Below are 21342 nucleotides of genomic sequence, written 5' to 3'. Positions count from 1 at the left end.
CCATTCGTGCTCATCACACGAACATTTTCCAGTTGTGGGAATCGAACCCACGGCCTTGGACTCAGAAAGCAGGATCGCTGCAAACTGCGCCAATCGGCCGTCAAAATATAACGGAGAACGGAAAGGAACGTCTTCGGTGCTACAACTACCATCCACTGGGCAAAGCGTGGCGATTTTAGGAAAACCCCCCCCTTTTGCAGAGGCCTTCATTTATACTATAAGCGTGTATCATCATCAACATCACATCAATCCATAACCAGTCCACTACAGAGCACGGATCTCCTCCTACAATGGGGAGTAGTTAAGGCCGTAGTCCACCACGCTGGCCCAGTGCGGATTGGTGGACTCCACACACCTTTGAGAACATGTTGTTGGTTGATGGTTGGTTTTCCTTCATCGTTATATAAATAAATAAATATACTACGACAATACACACACCGCCGTCTAGCCCCAAAGTAAGCGTAGCTTGTGTTATGGATGTTAAGATGACTGATGAATATGTTTTTTTTTATGAATAATATAGATAAATACATATAAACAGTCAGACACCGAAAAACATTTCTGTTCATCACATAATCATTTTCCAGTAGTCGGAATTGAACCCACGGCTTTTGACCCAGAAAGCAGGGTCGCTGCCCACTGCGCCAATCGGTCGTCAAACCAAGTTGAAGCAAGCAATATTTGAATTACTTAGAATAAACATTACATTACATATATTTAAATTTTCTTTGTTTTATTCTTTTTGCATTTAAGCAAACCCAGAGAGGTGGGCGTTCATAGCTATAATATATATATAAGCACAGTTTTTAACTTATACAGTTGTTACAGTACCGTATATTATAAAAATCCGTTAAAATAAGACACAATAAAGACAATAATTATTATTATTAAAGAAACGCGGACGAAGTCGCGGGCAACAGCAAGTCTGATATAAAAAAAACCCACAACCGCTGGACAAACGAGACAAGTATAGATAGTTACATTAAAACGTGTCCATGCGATACTATCAACATTTCCACGAACAGACAGATAAACAGATGTTCCTACACGATGTATTAGTTTTAGTATTCATAAGCAAAAAGACGTCGTGATCGTGCCTGCACACGATGTATGGGAGGGAAAACGCTAGGAATTTCATATTTTGCTTAATAAAATATTGTTGTATTGGAAAATATATTTTATCTCTAATTTACATTTATAAATTTGATATTGTACCAGCATAAATGCCTACCGAATTAAAAAGCGAAAGAAAACAACTTTGAGTATTGTGATTCCGATTAACTTTTACATTTATTATTATTTATTAAAAAGGCCAGGAGCCAATAACACAATAAATAAAAATAAAAAAATAACGAAAATCAACTTTTATTTAATAATTTTTAACACTCAATTGCATATATATGATAAAATAGAAAATATTATTATTATATATTACTGACTTGTACACTTCAATATAGTTACTTATTATAGTTGTAAGTCAAATTGTATTGGAAAAATCAAAAAAAAAAAAATAGGCTGGTAAACTGTAGCTTCAAAAATACAGGATACATACAAACCAATCTACAAATATTACTCTTCATATGGTATACGGGTAAAAAAAAACTGAAATATAGTTTTATTCAATCGAAAGAAAACCGATCATTCTGTTCTGCTGACTTGGTAACTTTAAGGAGAAAACTTGTCAATAGCAGAAAATTCATTTATTTATTTCAAGAAGGCCAAGTAGGTAATATAAGCACTTTTGAAACGTCAAGGATGTCTGTTGGTAGTGACTCTACCACCGTTTCAGAAGGAAGATTCTTCCGAGAAGAAGCCGACTAGAAACCCAGCAGTTGCTCTTTTTTAACATTAAAAAATAAATAAATATACTACGACATTACAATCGCCCCCTAGCCCCAAAGTAAGCGTAGCTTGTGTTATGGGTACTAAGATAGCTGTTGAATATTTCTATGAATATAATACACAGAATTACTTGTACAGATAAACACCTAGACACTGAAAAACATTCATGTTCATCACACAAACATTTTCCAGTTGTGGGAATTGAACCCAAAATTACAATTTAACAATCATTGTTTTATCATGTGTGAGGTGAAAACGGAGCGGCTAGCTTCCAATCAACCTTGACTTTAAAAAAATCATCAATAGTTATCGTATCCTCAATGTATTGATTTTTTAAAAAAATCGTATCATATGGACCCGCTTCCAAAGATCAGGGGTTAGGGCCGTAGTCCGCTGGCCCAGTACGCCGGATTGGTTTTTACTTTAAACTTATATAAAGGTAAATCTAATATAACCTTTGATATCATGTTATAAAAGCACATACACTTAAAGATTTTCTGCACTTTTCTAAGACGATATATTACCAATTTATGTCCATTTCCAGTAGGGCTATTGTTTATTTCCACTTTTTTAAAATTTTCACAAATAGCGTGTAGTACGTGTAGACTACTAGACAAAGTAAGAGTCAAAGCGACTCTTTTGTCTAGCTGTAATTGAAATACAGACTTCAACTCGAGAAAAAAAAGCAAGAAACAAAAGAATTCAAACGCATTACGTACAACCGGCAACGAAGATTACCTACATCTAAACAAATGAGCTAAATAAATCTGAAATTTATCACCAGTAAGATAAAAATCATTTTTCCCTAACAAACATTGTAGTGAGAAATATTTTCGGGTGCTAACCGTAACCGTAATGGTGATCACGTACCTTTCGGATTGGATGTAATGCGTCCCACTTTAATTTACGCAATTTATACGAGTGTAAGGGAGACGGAGTTAATAATGGTTTAACCACAACGCCACTATCATTAAGCCAGAGTTCCAGAAAAGGGGAACGAGCGCAGTGTAAGAAAATACAGTTGTCAATCTGTGGTTATACTTTAAAAATGAGACCACTGACCTTTAATTCAAGCCTACACCTTGCACTAGCTGATACCCGCAACTTTGTCTACTTATAATTTCTTAATTTCCGAGGAACTGAATTAATTTCACGGACTCAAAATAGCTCAGCGGCTCTATACTATAATATTACTATTACTAAATTCACACATTTTACTCTAAAACAAATAATCACAAAACAGGTGTTATGTGATTATTTGAAAAAATAATTATCCTATGTATTTATTACTACCGTCATACCTTCTTCAGATGTTCACGTTTGAGTGTCTTAAAAACTACAGTCAGTCTTTAAATATAAGTATAAGGTAGTAATTTTTATGTTTTTATTTTTCGAAAGACATGTGCCTCATAAATGTGGAAGCACTTTATGTATTTGGGATATCTAAGCCTGGTGTACAATCGTCAAACACTTTCGTCCCCTCTCCCAAGAGAACTGAGCTTAATTTCGGGATAAAAAGCATCCTATATTACTTCTAATACTTTCAGGAATATGTGTACAAAGTTTCGTGATGATATGTTTGGTAGTTTTTGCGTGAAAGCGTAACAAACAAACTTACATTCATATTTATAATATTAGTAGGGATGTATAACGTAATCCTGCCTGCTTTGGCTAAGTTCTACATTATATAAAACTTAACTTAAGTAGGTAGGTGCTATGTATGCTTCTTTATTTATCATTTAAACTTTTAGGTGCTTGCAATTTTCTCACTTTATAAATTCCGTAAAACTTTGTACTTTGGTTTTAAGATTGAGAAAAACATACATTGGTTGGACCACAAGGTGTTAGGTTCGTATCCAGGGACGGACCAAGAGTTGTTATTAAATAGATTTTTCTGTTAAATGTGATAATGATTCTTGAAGCCCACCATTCCGCATAGACTATAAAAACCCTCTCTCTAATGAGCGGCTTATGCCCAGCAGTGGTCACAATTTTTTTGTTTTATATTTTAGCTCTAAGGTCACGTGTGTCATTCCCCTTCATCAATTATTGAAGCTCGCAGTGCCAAGGTTTCTGGTTTCCATAATTCCAACAATTATCGTAGACTGTGTCCCTTCGGAATAACATGGCGGAAACCGAGGTGGCCACAGCAATCATCGCGACCAAGAACCATAAGAAATAAATGAATATTCCCCCCTTTTTTTTGTTGCGGGGCGAGTTAAATCGGTTTTTATGTGTTTTCCGAAGGGCATCGAGACAATTGCCGCGAGGTAAGTTGTTATTGAGTGTAATTTAACGGGTTGCGGTTACCGTTATGCCTTTTGTCATACGTGAGGCTATTCCGCTGGCTGAGAGGCTGTGAACGGGTAGGTAACCTATAATTGTCACAACCTACTGGACCAAGTAGTACCAAAGTGTAACTTATTTTGAATCGTTGTGATTTGGAACTCGATGCGGAACCGAACGGAATTTCGAACGAAAATGCGTCACGATGAAGAAACTAACACATAAATGTATAGGAGAGAATGAGAACAGTTAGCTGCAAAGTTATGTACATAATAATATATCATACTACGACAGTACACACATGGCCATTTAGCCCCAAAGTAAGCTTGTGTTATGGGCACTAAGATGACTGATGAATATTATTTTTATGAATAATCTATGTTATTCATTCAAATACTTATAATATACAGATAAACACCCAGTCACTGAAAACAACATTCATGTTCATCACACAAACATTTTCCAGTGGGAATCATACCCAGATAGAGAAGTTCCACAGAAGGTTTTTAAGTTCATAGAATCTCTTTAAAACACTTGTACAGCGATTATGTATCAATTACCCATCCGGTAGCGAGTACCGCAAGCGTATTACCTCATTCTGTCGCTCTGAGCGCTGTAAATAGCTGTAAAATATTGCGGCCATCGCTCATTGCCGGAGAAATCCGCGATCGGAAAATCATTTTGCCGGTTCCGATTGAGGTTCCGCGCACGACGCATTGACAAATACCTCGTTGATATTGACGCGGTACATCGTATAGTATTTTAGGAGGTATTATTTTATACACGTAGTTGTACCTCGCGTATTATGGTTTCTTACTAATCCCGTGAGACCCCTCTCTGTATACTCTCCGTTCCTTGCCAAAAATCGAGATGAGAGCGAAGCTTGCTGCTTCTACCTCGTCATTAAGAAAGTCAACAATTAATGAATTAAATGTGTTTACACATTGTTTAAATGTATACATTGTAGGTCCAGAATTACCTTACCTCATGTTGTAAAAGCGTATGCTCAACCCCACAAAGGAGTTGTACACCTATTGCAGATAATATGTCCGTTTCTTTAAGTCGATTATTAATATTAGTTTTTTGTTTTAAAGAGTTATATTTTGTCTCAGAAAGGCTATATTTTTAAAAACATATTGCGAAGCTTCTTTAAGTATACCTATTGGAAGCCTTAGGAATGTAGTATTAGAGGTTTAAATGTTTAGGAATTTAAACTGCCAAGTTGGCCCAGTGTTTAGGATGTTTGATTACGAATCACGAGGTCGTAGGTTCGACATCCAAGCGAGAACCTGGGAGAACAAGAATTATTGTACGTGTTTGAATTTTTCTGTCAAGAAATTTTCAGTACCAGTTAGGAAAATATTATTTTTCCAATTTTCTAATTCTTGAAGAATACCCAAATAAAACTACTAGATAAAATAATCAGGTAAATAAATCACGTGATTTTAGAATCGCACGTCTTATATTAGACATTAAAAGTCACGCTGAAAGCATATAAACGAATGCTTTATCATTCCAAGCACATATGAGAGGAATTCGCAAACGGCAAAATTATACGTAACGTGTCATACTCATACAATTATGGTTTTCCCGAAAATAAGACCTTGAAGTTATGTGGCCCTAGTATTTGTATAGGATTTTAGTTATTAAAATTTATTAAAGTAGGTGGGTATAGTATTTCAACTTATTTTATATTCATACATTAAAGTCATTGGTAAAAAGGCACGGAAACCACCTTTGTAGAAAGGAATATAGAGTTTAGACCCACCACACTGGTCAAATGATTTCACGAGCAATGATGAAAGGTTCTATTACTTTTATATTTCATATTCCTAGTTTTGTAATCTACTTATTTTATTTTAATTAAAAAATCTGCATTAAGACGAGCGAAGCCGTGGGTAAGCCTATTATTATATGTGGTAAAGATCAGTAGTCAGGTGAAAATGACATTATCATTGCAAGCATCTATTAACCGCAATCCTGAAAACTGTCACCCAAAAGCTCAACCACGTGGAAAGCGCAAAAAATCACTCCAGTCCTTGCTCCGTTTAATTAAAAAGGGGTGGAGTTATTATATAATTACACGCGCCGCGGACCAATCAGCGCGCGCGAGGCGGTCGGACACCCAATTAGGTGGCGGACATGCCCGGATGCGCGGGAGTCTGTTTTTGCGACCATCATGGCGATGTAATGGCGGACGATTTGCGGACGAATTTTCACGAAAAATTCGCCAAAGCATGTAGGAATGTTGCGTTCACAGACTTTAACTTTTTTATATTTTTTTTTTTTTATTTTCACGAGCACAGCAACTTTGTTGCAATGATTGAGATAAAAAATTTACTTTAAAAAAAAAAACCTTGTGTCTTTTTTTATGTCATATCCGCCATATTGGATTTATGGTAATGTCATGTAGGCTCTCATACTCAGTTCGCTGAAAAGTTGCGAATAACGATCTATTTATTAAAATCGACTCCATAGAGTGGACAAAAAAGTCGGACAAATATATGTATATTTGTCCGACTTTTTTCGGCTCGTACATAGACTTCACCACATTATCGCCTCTTCTCTCTCACCATCCTTCTCATATTTCGCTTCAAAGACAAAATGTAGTAGAACAATAAAAAAAAAAAGGAGTTCATTTGCGCTTTAAAATTGGACCACACTGCTCTCATGCTCCTTGGAGGCATTGAGTTTCAGTGGTTTTCTTGCAAAATAAAATACAACACTTGTATTACTTACTATAGTATCTATTGCACGGGTCTAAGGTATGAATTCGTGTAACATTAACCTTTCGCCTCAATAACATGATATGGTATTATAGTGTAAAGTTGAAAGTTACGTTTGTGATGGGAATCCGAATTGACAGCGGTAATGCGTACCTGCAGATGTAGGTGTTTACTTTAGAAAACGTACATACTCTATCAACTTTTTGGATGTTAAAGCATAAGAATGTACTAAAAGTATCTGATTACCTGGAAATTAATATCGCAGAATCTCGCTATCGTGATAAAAAAACTTTGTATTTTCCCGTCATTTTATGTATATACTTATATATACATAAAATGACAAATACTTATATATAAATAAAGTGTCAAAAATCTCCAATGGCCTCTCCTACCTCCTAAACGCTTGGACCGATTTGAATGAATTATTTGGTATGCGTTTGGGTGGTACCCTGGATGGCAGCGCAGTATTGTTTTAGCGCCCGAGAAAAATACTAAAAACATTAAAGTTTCATCAGAAACCTTGCATAATATATAGACATAATTTTGTTTAATTTTTGTGTTTGATTACACCGCAGAAAAGTTTTGTAACTTTTCATCTACGTGATGGAAAAGGTTAAAAACAAAACTTCTCGTACTATACATTGGAAACTCGCCTAATGCGTAAAGGAAGTGACATGTACCAACTCCTGTCATAACACCATGCGATAACGCAGTTAATGGTATTGCAACACCATTAATAATCTCCAAGCCGAGGAATTTGTCAATTCGATAAGATTTATACGAAACATCTATACCGACATTGCAGAGAATGAAGCAAATATTTTATATGAATAACCGATGCAAGAAGACCGATGCAAGAGAAGTTTTTATTGGCTCCGTGGTATGCCTAAAGGTATGCCTGACGTCATACGTCACGGTGTAATGAAAAGCTATTACTTTTAAAGCGCTACGCCATCTTTAAGATTCCGTTTATAACTAAGCCTTCAGAAATTCAGCTCGTATCACGACAACATTATAATAACAAGTAACATCATAAATAGTGTACCCCACCTATTCGTTTTTCTTTTTAGTTTTCCTAATCCCAAGGTTGCCTGGCAGAGATCGCTGCTTAACGATAAGGCCGCCTTTTGTATCCTGCTTCATTCTTCATGTGTTTGTACTTATTTTTACTAGTTTTTCTGAGTGGTGTACAAATAAAAAGTATAAATAAATAAACATTCAGAATGTAAAAATCTGCAAAAAAATAAACGTATTATTTTTAACTTAACTTATAATTATGAAATAGGTGGGCTACTTACCTATTTAATAAGCTATAGTGTTCTCGGGGTGTTCATGGCTATCAATTGTATAATTATTTGCCCACTTTACAAAATTACTGTAACATTTTTATAAATTTTATTTGTGTTTTTACCTACACTTGGAGGAATTATCCATTTTATAAATTGGAAATGCATATAAAAATTTTCGGAACGGACAGGATTTGAACCTGCGACTCTCAGGCAAACGCAGTATATGCCTTTCACATCGTTCGTGAAAGGCATATACTAATTTCGGCGTCAACGGTAGGAGAGCCGTAGCTTAGTTGGAGAAAGCGCTCAGGCCGCGATTGCCATAGAGTCGCAGGTTAAAATCCTGTCGGTTCCGAAAATTTCTATACGCTTTTCAATTTATAAAATTACTGTAACCGTTCTTCATCATCATCATCATCATATCGACCCATTACCAACCCACTTCAGGGCACGGGTCTCCTCCCACAATGAGGAGGGGTTAAGGCGTTAGTCCACCACGCTGGCCCAGTGCGGATTGGTGGACACCGCATACCTTTGAAAACATTATAAATAAATGATATTTATCACCATCTAACCCCATAGTAAGCGTAGCTTGTGTTATGGGTGCTTAAATAATTGATGATTATTTTTATGAATAGATACTTATAAAATACAGATAAATACCTAGATAATACCCTGAAAAACATTTATGTTCATTACACAAACATTTTCCTGTCGTGGGAATCGAACCCACGGCCTTTGACTTAGAAAGTAGGGTCGCTGCTTACTTCGCCAATCGGCCGTCAAGAACGAAGATAATGAAGGACTCTTAGGCATATTACAAGGACGTAACAATTATTATAAAGGAAGGTAACAGTTATTGTAAAGTAATTCCAATTTGTACATTACGTATCGGTTGGTATACAACTTGAAGTACTTTAAAACACACGAGACAAAGAGCCATCCACACTCCTACACCATTCGTCAAGCCACAGCCTGGTCATATGCAAATAGTCAACTATCGTACCCCCCGCGTGGTCCACTTTACGACGGGCTGTGACAGAAGTTACGACAGTTCCAACGTCCTTTTGAATTTGAACTTTAGCACGCTGACATTAAAGTGCTTAATTGCTGATAGGTTGCACCAAAGTCGAGTTATGAGAAGTGAACTTCCTAAATGACGGAACAGTTTTCAACCTTACGGTGTTAGAAATATGGAGTATTGTGCGGTTGGTGTTTAAGGGTATCCACAGACAGGCCACTCGCTCAGAATTTTAGAATTTTCAGCGACAAGTATATTTTGTGGCTTTACACATATTCAAATAATGCAGAACTAATTGCTTGTCGCTCTTAAATAGTCAGTTTTCTTGGCATTGTCTTTACGCTTCATTGTTTACAATGCAGTAAATAAATGGCTATTGGTCCTTATTTTAGAGCTCTGTCGTGAGAGTTATAAATATATTTTTATATATAAGAGATCAGAAATTCCTGGATAAGGCATGGCTACCTCTAACAAAAAGGAATGTGTCGCTATATATGCGAATAACTTTTTTTGTATTACGGTTGGAGTGAGGCCCTGCTCGTAAAAAACGTTGCCTCAGAAGCCGTGAGTCCGTGAGTGTACAAATGAACTGCTTTTCTGTTTGCCGCTTTATTACATTAGGTACATTAAAAACTTTATTAAATTTTTTTTCTTTATATACCTATTTTTTAGGTTTAGCTTTGTGCAGTATAGCAACAAAAAATATCTATCCTTCTCTCGTAGATATTTTCATACTTATGTGTATAAGTGTGCCTTTATGTAGTACATGCAAGGCCGGTTAGATATGTCACCTGGCGCATACTTAAAAGGAGGTCCGACACCAAATAAAATAGGATAGGGACAAGAAGAAGGAAGGTTATGGTCGTGGCAAGTTACCTCCCTTATTTTACAGTCATAATTGACAGACCAAGCAGATGGCATATCTAATTGTAAGTGGAAAACCATCGCCTTTAAACAGAGCAACACGTCACAGAGCATGCAAGGAACATATCCTGCAACATGCCGCCCTGTGTCCATCAAGTTTTATAAGCTTTCCTTCGCAGTTCAGGCTATCGAATTGTGGAATGCTCTCCCTACGAACATACGACAGGCAAAATCGCTTGATATGTTTAAAAATGCAGTTAAAGCTTACTATCCTGCGCAATAAGACGACTGGTTTTTATTTTTATATCACTATTAATTAATATAGCTTTTCATAATATATATTAGTTTATTATTTTTAAATTTATTTATAAATATTTTATTTTATGTTTTTATTTGTGTATATTTTGTTTATGTATTCGTATGTAGTTATTGGTATGTAGGTTTATAATAATTTTACACCACCTATTTGTTCTCGCTCTTGTTGTCTCCTTGGCAGAGATCGCTTTTTAGCGATAAGGCCGCCTTTTGTATTCTACTCCAGTTTTTTGTGTTTCTCTCTATTCGTCCTTTATTTTCCTAACTGTGTAGTGGTGTACAAATAAAGAGTTTAAAAAAAAAAAAAATTAAGGCGTAGGTATTTAGCCTCATGTGCGTGTAATTTCACCGGCAACCACGCCATTCACGCGATAGTACTTCACCGGTCAAGCTATGTCAACAAAAGCTACTACAAAACTACTCTCTGCTAACAAAGACCTGCCGCGAAGTGATTTAACGTTCCGGTGAAGTCGCGTAGAAACTGATAAGGGGTATAGGTTTAATACAACTGCCGTAACCCCCAAAAAGTTCCAACCCCGTTACCATTGTAAACTGCATCATCACATGCCTTCTGGTTAGATTAATATACCAACTTGTAATGGAATTAAAATTAAAAAGAAGAGATACAAGTTCGTTTAGATATATGGATAGAGAGTCTTTATTGCATATACAGAAAAAAACAAATTAAAGAAACAAAAGGAAAATATATATGCGCAAAACGGCGTTATCGCTTGAAGCGATCTCCTCCAGACAACCTACGGTTGATGAAGCATGTTTGGTACGGAAAACGGGATAGTGCAACATTCAATTTAAAAATAAATAATTGATATACATTACATTTATTTTATATACAAATACTACATATATATATATAACTTATATATGTTTAGATATAGAGCTGCAGGATATCAGCCATTTTTTGATGCCATTTTAGATCTACCCGTGGCCCGTATGCAGGAAGCCTAATATAGGCGCTGACGGCGAAATTACGACGCGTTTGCAGTACAAGCCATGGAGGCAGCGATTCATCTGCCATCTTTATGTTATTATACTCTGTGGGCCGGTATTGGAATGACAATGAAGTTTTGCCTTGGTTATTAAAAATAATTGTTTACGACTTATTGAAATGCGGTTCCTATTTGATGGGAGATTTGCCTACGCTCGCGGAACTTGTTTTTCGCTACTGGATAAAGCTCACGTGGTTCACAACGCGGAATTTTATAAATATAAATAAATATACTACGACAATATACACAGCCCCAAAGTAAGCCATAGCCATTTAGATAGCTGATGAATATAAATACACATAAATACTTATAATATCCAGATAAACACCCAGACACTGAAAACATTAATGTTCATCACACAATCAATTTCCAGTTGTGGGAATCGAACCCACGGCCTTGGACTCAGAAAGCAGGGTCGCTGCCCACTGCACCAACCGGCTATTATTATGGCTAGGTTAATACTTGAACAAAAACACTAAGCTTAATAACAACTATAATATATATAAATATGAGTGATAATAAATAACTATTAGGTGTATTATATACTGTGCAAGGTAGATATTTCCAAAGCACTTTTGAAAACATCTAGTGTCACAGCACTAATCAAAAACGTGACAATTTTAATTCTACATTTTGCACATTTAATTTTACATTTAATTCTACATTTTTTGGGACGTGCAGTGGTTAGCGCTGTGGTCTTATCGGAAGGTTCCAAGTTCGATTCCCGTCGGCGAAAATTTAGGAAATAATATTTATTAAATTTTCTCTGGTCTAGTCCGATGGGACGTTACGCCCTTGGCCAGCTAGTACCGACAAAGACGTGTCGCCAAGCAATTTAGCGTTCCGTTAAGATGTGGCATAGAAACAGAGGGACAAAGGTTTGAAATAACTGCAATAACCCTAACAGGTTAGCCCGCTACCATTTTAGACTGCATCATCACTTACCACCAGGTGAGAGCGGTAGGGCTAACTTGGGTTCAAAAAAAAACAATTTTGTTTTACTGAGACTCGAATTCAACATCGAATGGGCTTTTTTTATATTTACTTCTTTTTGTGGTTCTTTCAATATAGGGGGCATTTCCTTAGGGGAACAAGTACATAATGGTTTGTCGTTACTTACGGAATACCGAAGGGATATTATCCACGAAAAATAAGCTAGAGGGCAAAAGCTCGTTGTATATAAATATTGTTATATTTAAATTGAGTTACCTGGAAACTGTCAATACATTAAGCACGTCTAGAATATCTCGCCTGTTGCTCACATGTGGGCCGAGAACGGTGGGTTTTTAATGCTAATCTGCTATAACAGATAGGAGCTTTCGTCGGTTTATCGGCGTAAATTCTAGGAAGCTAGGCATATGAAAATATATGACAATTTTATAGGGGATACCTTGCACTCGTTCGAAAGTCTTCGCATAGTGTACTTAGTCAATTTTGTAATGTCATTAACTAGCTCTAACGCAGCAGCTCACCCACCCAAATTCGAACAGCGAAGTAAATGCTCTTCTCGGCCTTTTCTTTTGTATATTAGCAGAGCGTTGGTTAGCAGTACAACCGTTATAGACTTGGAATGTTATATTCCAGTATAACAAAGAAGTTACTCTGCTGTTTGCTGAGCGCCACTTTACTTGAACGAGCTCATATTTTTAAAACATGGAAGAAGAATTTAAAAAATCTTGTACATACAGCCGAAATGTAAATATAGCTTTAGCTTACCTTAAAGCAGAACGAAAATTTTTTTCTGGATACACTATTTTTAAATTATTTAACAATTATCATTTTCAATAGTTGGAATGAAATAAATAACTAAAAAAAAATTAAGCTAAAAATATATAACTTGAAACTAGCAACTTTAAACTAGAACTGTAGTTACAAATAGATTATACTTATCCAAAATTTAATGCATTCTTATCAATATCAGAACATTTTAGATAAAACCTACCGCGGACCAGTGTGTACTAACCCCCATCACATTACGTCTTCACGTTATATTATTTCATAACCATCTTGACCCCTGACTGCACTGAATAGATCAGGCTCCGAACGTTCTCGGAAATGTCTGTATTTGCATTTATTGAGAAGTTATAAATCTTAAATATATTCCACATAATATTATGTTAGTAAGTATATCTTTTCAGTTTTCTTGGTAAAGTTGTAACTGTTACGTAATAAACGAGTATTGTGAGCGAATGATAAATCTGTTTATTTACGTGTAACTTCGGAAGCCTTTTGAAGTGGTAGAGCTTTTTGTGACAGAGCTCGTCCGGGGAAGTACCTACTACTGCCATTCTTACTTCTGGCTGTATACTCCGGTCTGAAGAGAGTGGTAGCCGTTGTAATTAAAGGCACATGAGGACTTTGGGTATATCCACTTTAGAGGGGGGAGTCTCGCATCACCTCCGTCCTGCCTAAGGGTCGGAGGTAACCATACAGCTTTTCCACTACACAAAAAAATTAAAAAAAAGTGTGGGTACTTATGTACACGCGTTAGAAGTTATACTACTTTGGCGTATGGAAAAAAATAACAAAAATGCATTAGTGATTAAAAATTAATATTAAAATTAATCAAAACGATTTTATTTAAATAAAAAAGGCTTTATTAACGTAATATTTCTTTTTTAAATAATAGCGGGCAAACGAGCAAGTGGGTCACCTGATGTTAAGTGATCACCGCCGCCCATAAACATCTGCAGCACCAGAGGAGCCACCGATGCGTTGCCGGCTTTTAAGGAATTTGTTTATCCGCCCCTTGAATAACCCTATATTTATTTATTAACACTGTTTGTACTGTTACGAAACACGTGATCTAAATATAAAAATACTAGAATATACAACTTGAACATGGTTATCGATTTTCATGCCACCTAGAAGTAACTTTACGATGTAGAATTCAGGTGTCGGTGTGCGCGCGCATCGTAAAAATTTACTCTCATCATTTTTCTCCATCGCGCCAAAAGAAGTATAACTTCAAAAATAAAAGGCACTTGATACTTAACAGCTACGCTTAGATAAATGGAAACAGAGCGGCACGTTGTAGAAGGTGTTCCTTGCGTACCCTGCGAAGTGTTGCTGTATTAGTTACGATGGTTGTCTACGTACCATATGTTTGGTCTGTCAATTAAAGTAAGGTATCAGTGGTTTTTCCACCTTTTTCTTATCGGTAATAGACTAGCGACCTAAATGGGCCGCATTTGCCAAGAAGATTTGCCTATTCACTCTTGTTTTTTGACTTTGCCTTTTATTTGACTTTGGACTTATTACGGTTTCGTAACATCAAAAAATAATAAATATTTATTTCAAGTAGGCCTACTTTATAAGCACTTTTGAAACGTCAAGTATGTATTGACATGTATATTTGTAGTGACTCTACGATCGTCAAAAACCACTGATAAACTAAACTTTTCAAATACCTAGTTTTGTAAAACAAACAAGAGTTTTAATTGAGAAAAGATGAGAAAAGAAAAAAACAACAGATAATAGCTACCTAGACACTGACACAGACATTTCATTTTAAAAATAATAATGTTTGATAATATAATAATGTTAAAAATTTAATTTTTTTTTAAATTCATACTAAGCCGAGCAGCGATAGCCTACTGGTTAGGACTTCAGCTTCACTTTCGGCGCCCGAGTTCGAATCCCAGCACGCACCTCTAACTTTACTAAGTTAGGTGAATTTTAAGTAATTAAATAACGCTTGCTTCAATGGTGAAGGAAAACAGCGTGAAGAAACCTGCATGCCTGAGAGTTCTCCATAATGTTCTCAAAGTCGTGTGGAGCCCACCAATCTGGGCCAGTGGCGTGGACTATAGCCTAAAACCCTTATTGGAGAACCGCGCTCCGTAGTGACTCGGTAATGGGTTGATATGATGATACTACTTTATATTGACGTTAGTGTTTCAAATCTGAATCTTATAAATACGAAAGGAAACCATTACCTTCCTTCTATGAGATATTAATTTTCTAGTATTGGGTTATGATATATTATGAAATTAAGCTTAATTTGCTATACTCCGTGAAAAGCAGGAGAATCTGTATGGTGTAATTTACAATTTCCTAGATCCTTATACTCCACACCAAACAGATTCTCCTGCTTTTCGCGGAGTATAGCAAATTAAGCTTAATTTTCACGAATATCATGGACTTCCGTAATGTAACGCCTGCAACTATCCAATTGGGCTATGAAATAAGGTGGTAATAAAAACATCATAAAAATTTAATAAAAGACAATTTTATTTGCGTGTAACCTAAGGCCTAGCTTGATAATGATGTCCACATACGATCAGATAAAACGTTCACGACTCCTGCTCCCCGCAGCAAATAACTTTGTCTTTACACGCTATTAAACCGATTCTTTTATTGAATCAACATTTGCGATCAGATATTGTATCTGAGTGCTTTAAAATATTAATTTATAGTATGTTTCTCGGAATATCGCTCGGTTCGATAGCGTACACGCAACCAAACGTAATGATTATGCCAATTAACGACTTAAAGACTGCATGCGATGAGTGACATGTCATTCTGACGTGAGGGGTTGCAAACCTTTTCGCGTTCGGAATAAAATACATTTTTGTTTGCCATACTGAATGGAGACGAATCGTATTTCTCCGAATGCATGTTGTTGAATAAAATATTGTAAGTTTGTCCTTAATGTAGGTACGTCCTTAAACACTATTGTATTTTGGACGGATTTATTTTAATCCAACTACATTGAAGAATAGGTGGGGTTGTGTGTTTAACTATCTTTCAATTTATTTAAATAATACATAGATCTGACTATCTGTGTGGACTTCTTTGTCTATTAGTTACCCTGTTCGAGTGATTATCATGAGATCTTAAGTTTAGTTAGATCTATAGTATGATTGGGTACTTAGTTTTTCAGTCTAGAAGTTCCAAATTCAGTAAGGAGTTGCCGCGGTAGGATTAGAAATTGTGAACGAGCGAAGCTTCGGTAGGATTAGAAATTGTGAACGAGCGAAGCTTTACCCCCAATTCTGAAGTAAGTGGAGGAAGCCGCGGGCAGAAGCTAGTATACAAATGAACCTTCTTTTCCATAAATTTTGTTTTAATTATTATTACTAATTCGGCCGTGAATCCTGTATACATTTGGATAGAAGTAGGCGTTACTTTGCGGAAATCCTAGATATATTATGAAAATTAAGCTTAAATTGCTATACTCCGCGAAAAACAGGACAATTTGTATGGTGTTATTCATGATTCCTTTAATCCTTATACTCGCCAGCACGACATCAACTATACAAATGGTTGAAAGTGCAATAGCTAATAAGGGTCTAATTACAGGTGCCTTTCCTTATTCGATATAACGTGTTAATTAAAATGGTTAATCCGTCCCATTAAAGTGTTCCTTTTTTACTTTAAACTGCTATGCTAGAATGGAGCGCTTAGTTTGAGCTGTCACATGACTATTTTTTGTCTATCCCAGAATATTTCTAGATAAGATCTGCCCTTCTAAGCTATGCTTTGTGTATCCCCCCTTACTGTAGCTTTAAAAAAAAAGTTTTTTTATACACTACTAGTTAGCCCTTAATTGCAATCATCATGAGCTCCTTTTTTCTTTTTTTTTCGTGGGGAAATCCTCATGAATAAATGGCGACACATTTGGCGAATTCTTCACTTATCAATTATTAATTGTAAAGACAACATCTCCTGAGGGTGCTCCGGTTTCGAAGCTAAACTTGCGTAGAGGGTACATTGCCGAAGATCTGTTTGGTGTGGAGTATATGGATTGAAGAAATTATAAATTACACCTTGCAGATTCTCCTGCTTTATTTAGCGGAGTATAGCAAATTAAGCTTTATTTTCATAAGATATAGGGCTTAGTAACTACTAGTAACTTCTAGTAACTCCTCCTTTCGTTGCTCGCTACTGTAATCCGACGTTATGGCAAGTTAATAGAACCTTAAGTGCAAGTTAAAATGAGCGTCGATATCGTCGGAATAGGACAGACTATTTCAAATGTCAGAGCGTGGAAAAAACACTGCGATATTATCCCATAAGCATTACAGCCGAGCGCTGTGAATTAAGTAGGAGGTCCCGAGTTCGATTCCCGGTAGAAGCAATTTAGGAATTTATTTATTTTCTAGTTAACACCCTACCACCCTACCAATAAAGACGTGCCGCTAATCGATTTAGTGTTCCGGTGCCATATCGTGTAGAAACCGATTAGCGCGCTTCTCCCTAACAGGTTAGCCCGCTACCATCTTAGACTGCAAAAACAAAATTCAAAATTCATTTATTTCAAGTAAACCTAGTTTATAAGCACTTTTGAAACGACAAGTCATAATGTTTGTGACTCTACCACCGGTTCGGAAAGCAGATTCCACTGAGAAGAGAAGGCAAGAAACTCAGCAGATTGCATCATAACTTACCACTCAAGGGCTAATCTATAAAGGAGTTAAAAAACCGTTCAGTAATATTTTTTATAATTTTTATTAGTGTTTTTACCTACACTTGGAGGAATTATCAATTTAATAAATTTAAAATGCATATAAAATTTTTTGGAACCGACAAATACGTTCAGTAATAAGTCCAAAGGCGTATAATAAAATGAGCGTCATACATTTCTTGCAATCTCAAAGTCATAGCAAATCAGGTACCTACGTACACATGTGGACTGCAGAGCGCAGAGCGTATCTAATTAATTTTAAAATCAGCAACAACACTGCAGGGATGCCAGCTATTATCCGGGAATGCTATACCGGGATATTAATCACGTGGCCCTCTATCAATGCGTACGTGAACTACAAGGGATATGAGGTAAGAACATGTAATATCTTCATTTCTAGAACGCGTGGAAAAAGCGAAAATTCTTTCGCGCATAGCTACAGGTTATTTTGATTTATGTACTTGATATGTCTAACGATTCAATGTACTTTTTAACACGCTTTTATTAGCTCTACCTGTGGACATTATATGGTCATATGAACAGTTATGAGAGTGGGAGTTAGAGCTTGAACCCGTCAAAGCTAAAATGCGGGATGGCGGAGTTGAATAATTATGTTTTGAGCCGTCAGCTTAACGTGCTCTGCGAGGCATTCTATTCTAACTATAACCCCAATACTAATAATGCCAAACGGAAATAACCGAATACGGGAACTGAATCCAAGACCTCGTAATTTCTGATATCTCTTCTACCATGAGAGTGGCGATATGCGCTTATTTGATAGGTCATGATATGTTAATATAAAAAAAAAATACGGTTGGTAAAAACACAGTACACATACAGTACCTATCCATAACCTAGAGGTAAGCGTTGAATTCGATGTCCCTGCTTTGATCCCCAGCAAGAGCAATTCGAGAATTTATAATTTGTCTGGCTGGAGGCTTCGGCTACCATCTTAGACTGCATCCTGAATAACCACCAGCACGGCTAGCATGGGCAAGAAATAATTATAATCCCGGGGAAGGGATAAAAAATTATCTTTTACCACAACTGCATCAAGTCTCAGAGCATTGGCGCACAAGTGAAATGAAATGAAATAAAATGAAAATTTATTCGTTCACATAAAACAATAGCAGATACGGCGGAGAACTTCTGTTAAGTTTAAAAGCTGTGCCAGAAGATCTCGCTCTTCCATAACAAAACACATTTTTATCTCAATTTATTTATATAATAATATTTTTTTTTAATTTCTGACATGCGAGTGAAACATGCAGTGTGAGTGCGATTATGTTATGTGTACGTGCGTGTGTGTGCGCGTGTGTGTGCGTGTGTGCGTGCGTGTGTGTGTCTGTGTGTGTGTGGAAATAATATACACATGAACTTTTAAAACTTCTCCAATTCCCTGTTCCCGTGCTTTAGCAGGTGGACACGTTATTTATATCCCTAGTCAGGGGATATAATCGGGGGATATAATTTTATCTCCTACCCTGCAGGTGAGATAGCGGTCAAAGGCTATCTTGTATTGGAATTTAAATAAAAAATTATAAAAGAAGTGCATGTGGCTTTGTCCGCGTGTAAAACTCATATACTGTGTGTCCATACTAATGCTTCGTTAAGGGACAAACCAACAAACATACTTTATCATTTATCATAATTATCATAAGAATATCTAATTTAAATAAAACAAATTACAATTTAAACACAAACACACACGCACACACACGCATATAAACACGCACACAGACACGCATACAAACACGCGCACACCCACAAACAAATCAAATGTACCTACCTCAGCACCCGCCTCAAAAAAATTTATAAAATTCTCTTTTTTTTTTTTTTTTCATGTATTTATTTCTTTTTTTTTCCTTTATATAATTTTCCCTGTAAAATTGTCAAACGTTTGTTAATAAGACCATAGTTATAGGGAAGACACTGTCTCCTGTAACACAGTTTTAACTACCGCAGGAGACAGGGCTTCACACTCATGAAATGTATGCGTTTATTTTGATAAAATAAAGATATTATTATTATTATTGTTATTATTATTATCATATCAATAAGAACTCTGTTCTTTTATTGACTGCTAAGCATAATGTGCCTTCACAATGGTTAGAATAAAAATGTTACAAATTTTTTCAAGTCTATTATTTTACATACCTACTACATAAGCAGGATCAACTTTTTAGTTTTTTAATCCGCTGAATAAATAAGTTAGCGATCGCATAAGTTGACCATAATTACACTATGGGACATGTAAGGCTACGTGGAGTGTCAAAAAAATGACGTTTGTCACCAGTGACAAATGGTTTGAATAATAAATTGTTTTTTAAAACTTTAAGCTCGACGCTAACTGACCAATCTTAAAAGCATGCGCTTGCGCACATATAACACCAAATACTTACAATGACATTTTTGAACCAAAAAAAACGATAGCAATATGTCTACACAATACTATGACTTCAAACAAAATTGGAAATTCATTTATTTCACGTAGGCCTAGCACTTATAAGCACTTTTGAAATGTCAAGTCAGTGTAGTGGATCTACCGCCGGTTCGGAAGCCAGATTCCACTGAGAAGAGCATAACTCAGCAGAATGCATCATAACTTACCAACAGCTGAGATTCCAGTCAAGAACTAACATATAGAGGAATTAAAGAAAAAAAGGTCACCAATAAGTCCAAAGCTGTATAATAACAAAAAAAACTGTTTACTGTGTTTTAAAATCTGTTTACGAAAAATGATTTCTCCAAAGGAATTACGCAGAGAGAAAAAAAGGGGAATCATTCGTATGGAGAATCCTGAATATAATTTACTCTTAATTTTATGCTGCTCGATTACTTTCACCCTGTGAGCGATCAACTTTATACTGTCCATACTCCTATACTCTACATAAAAACATAGATACGTTAAGAATAAAACCGTGTGCTTAAATAACTTGAACTAGTTATACAAAATAGCTGGGTCAGGTTCAGAAATGGAAAAATAATTCCGTAATTATATCGTGGGTATAATTGTAGTTAGAGAGCTAGCAGCAGAAACTGTTGGATTATAAGTTCATATCACACTTTAGAAAACTTCTCTGTAAGTACTTAATATCTTAATATCTCTATATGTAATACTACTTTATAACTCTCGCTTTTCTCGTTTGGCTGCAAAATACTTGAGCATTATGTTCGCCCTTTGTAAACCGTATTTACGTTAAAGATAAAGAGTATCAAAAAATATCACTCATAGCATAAAAAATCTTACAGAAAAAGTGTCCAAATTTTATTTTCTAACAAAAATAAGCTTAAATAGGTAGTATTTTTTATATCGAGTAGACTGTTAATTCCTTATACTTGAAATCCTTTTCTTCATTATTTACATTCTTACTAGCTATATAACGAATGGATAAAATGTACGCCTATGTTACTCTCCGTCCTTTCAACTAACTCTATGCTAAAAATAAAGTTGATTGGTTACTTACTCAGGGCTTGCAGAATAGACAAACAAACAAACATACAAACTTTCGCATTTATTATATTAGTAAGGATTTTTCGATAAGCTAAAGACGTTTATACGTCTTTTGTATGAAGCGCATTA

Source organism: Pararge aegeria, chromosome 11 (assembly GCF_905163445.1).
Source record: "Pararge aegeria chromosome 11, ilParAegt1.1, whole genome shotgun sequence".
Lineage (NCBI taxonomy): Eukaryota > Metazoa > Arthropoda > Insecta > Lepidoptera > Nymphalidae > Pararge > Pararge aegeria.
Note: the sequence above shows the minus strand (reverse complement) of the source record.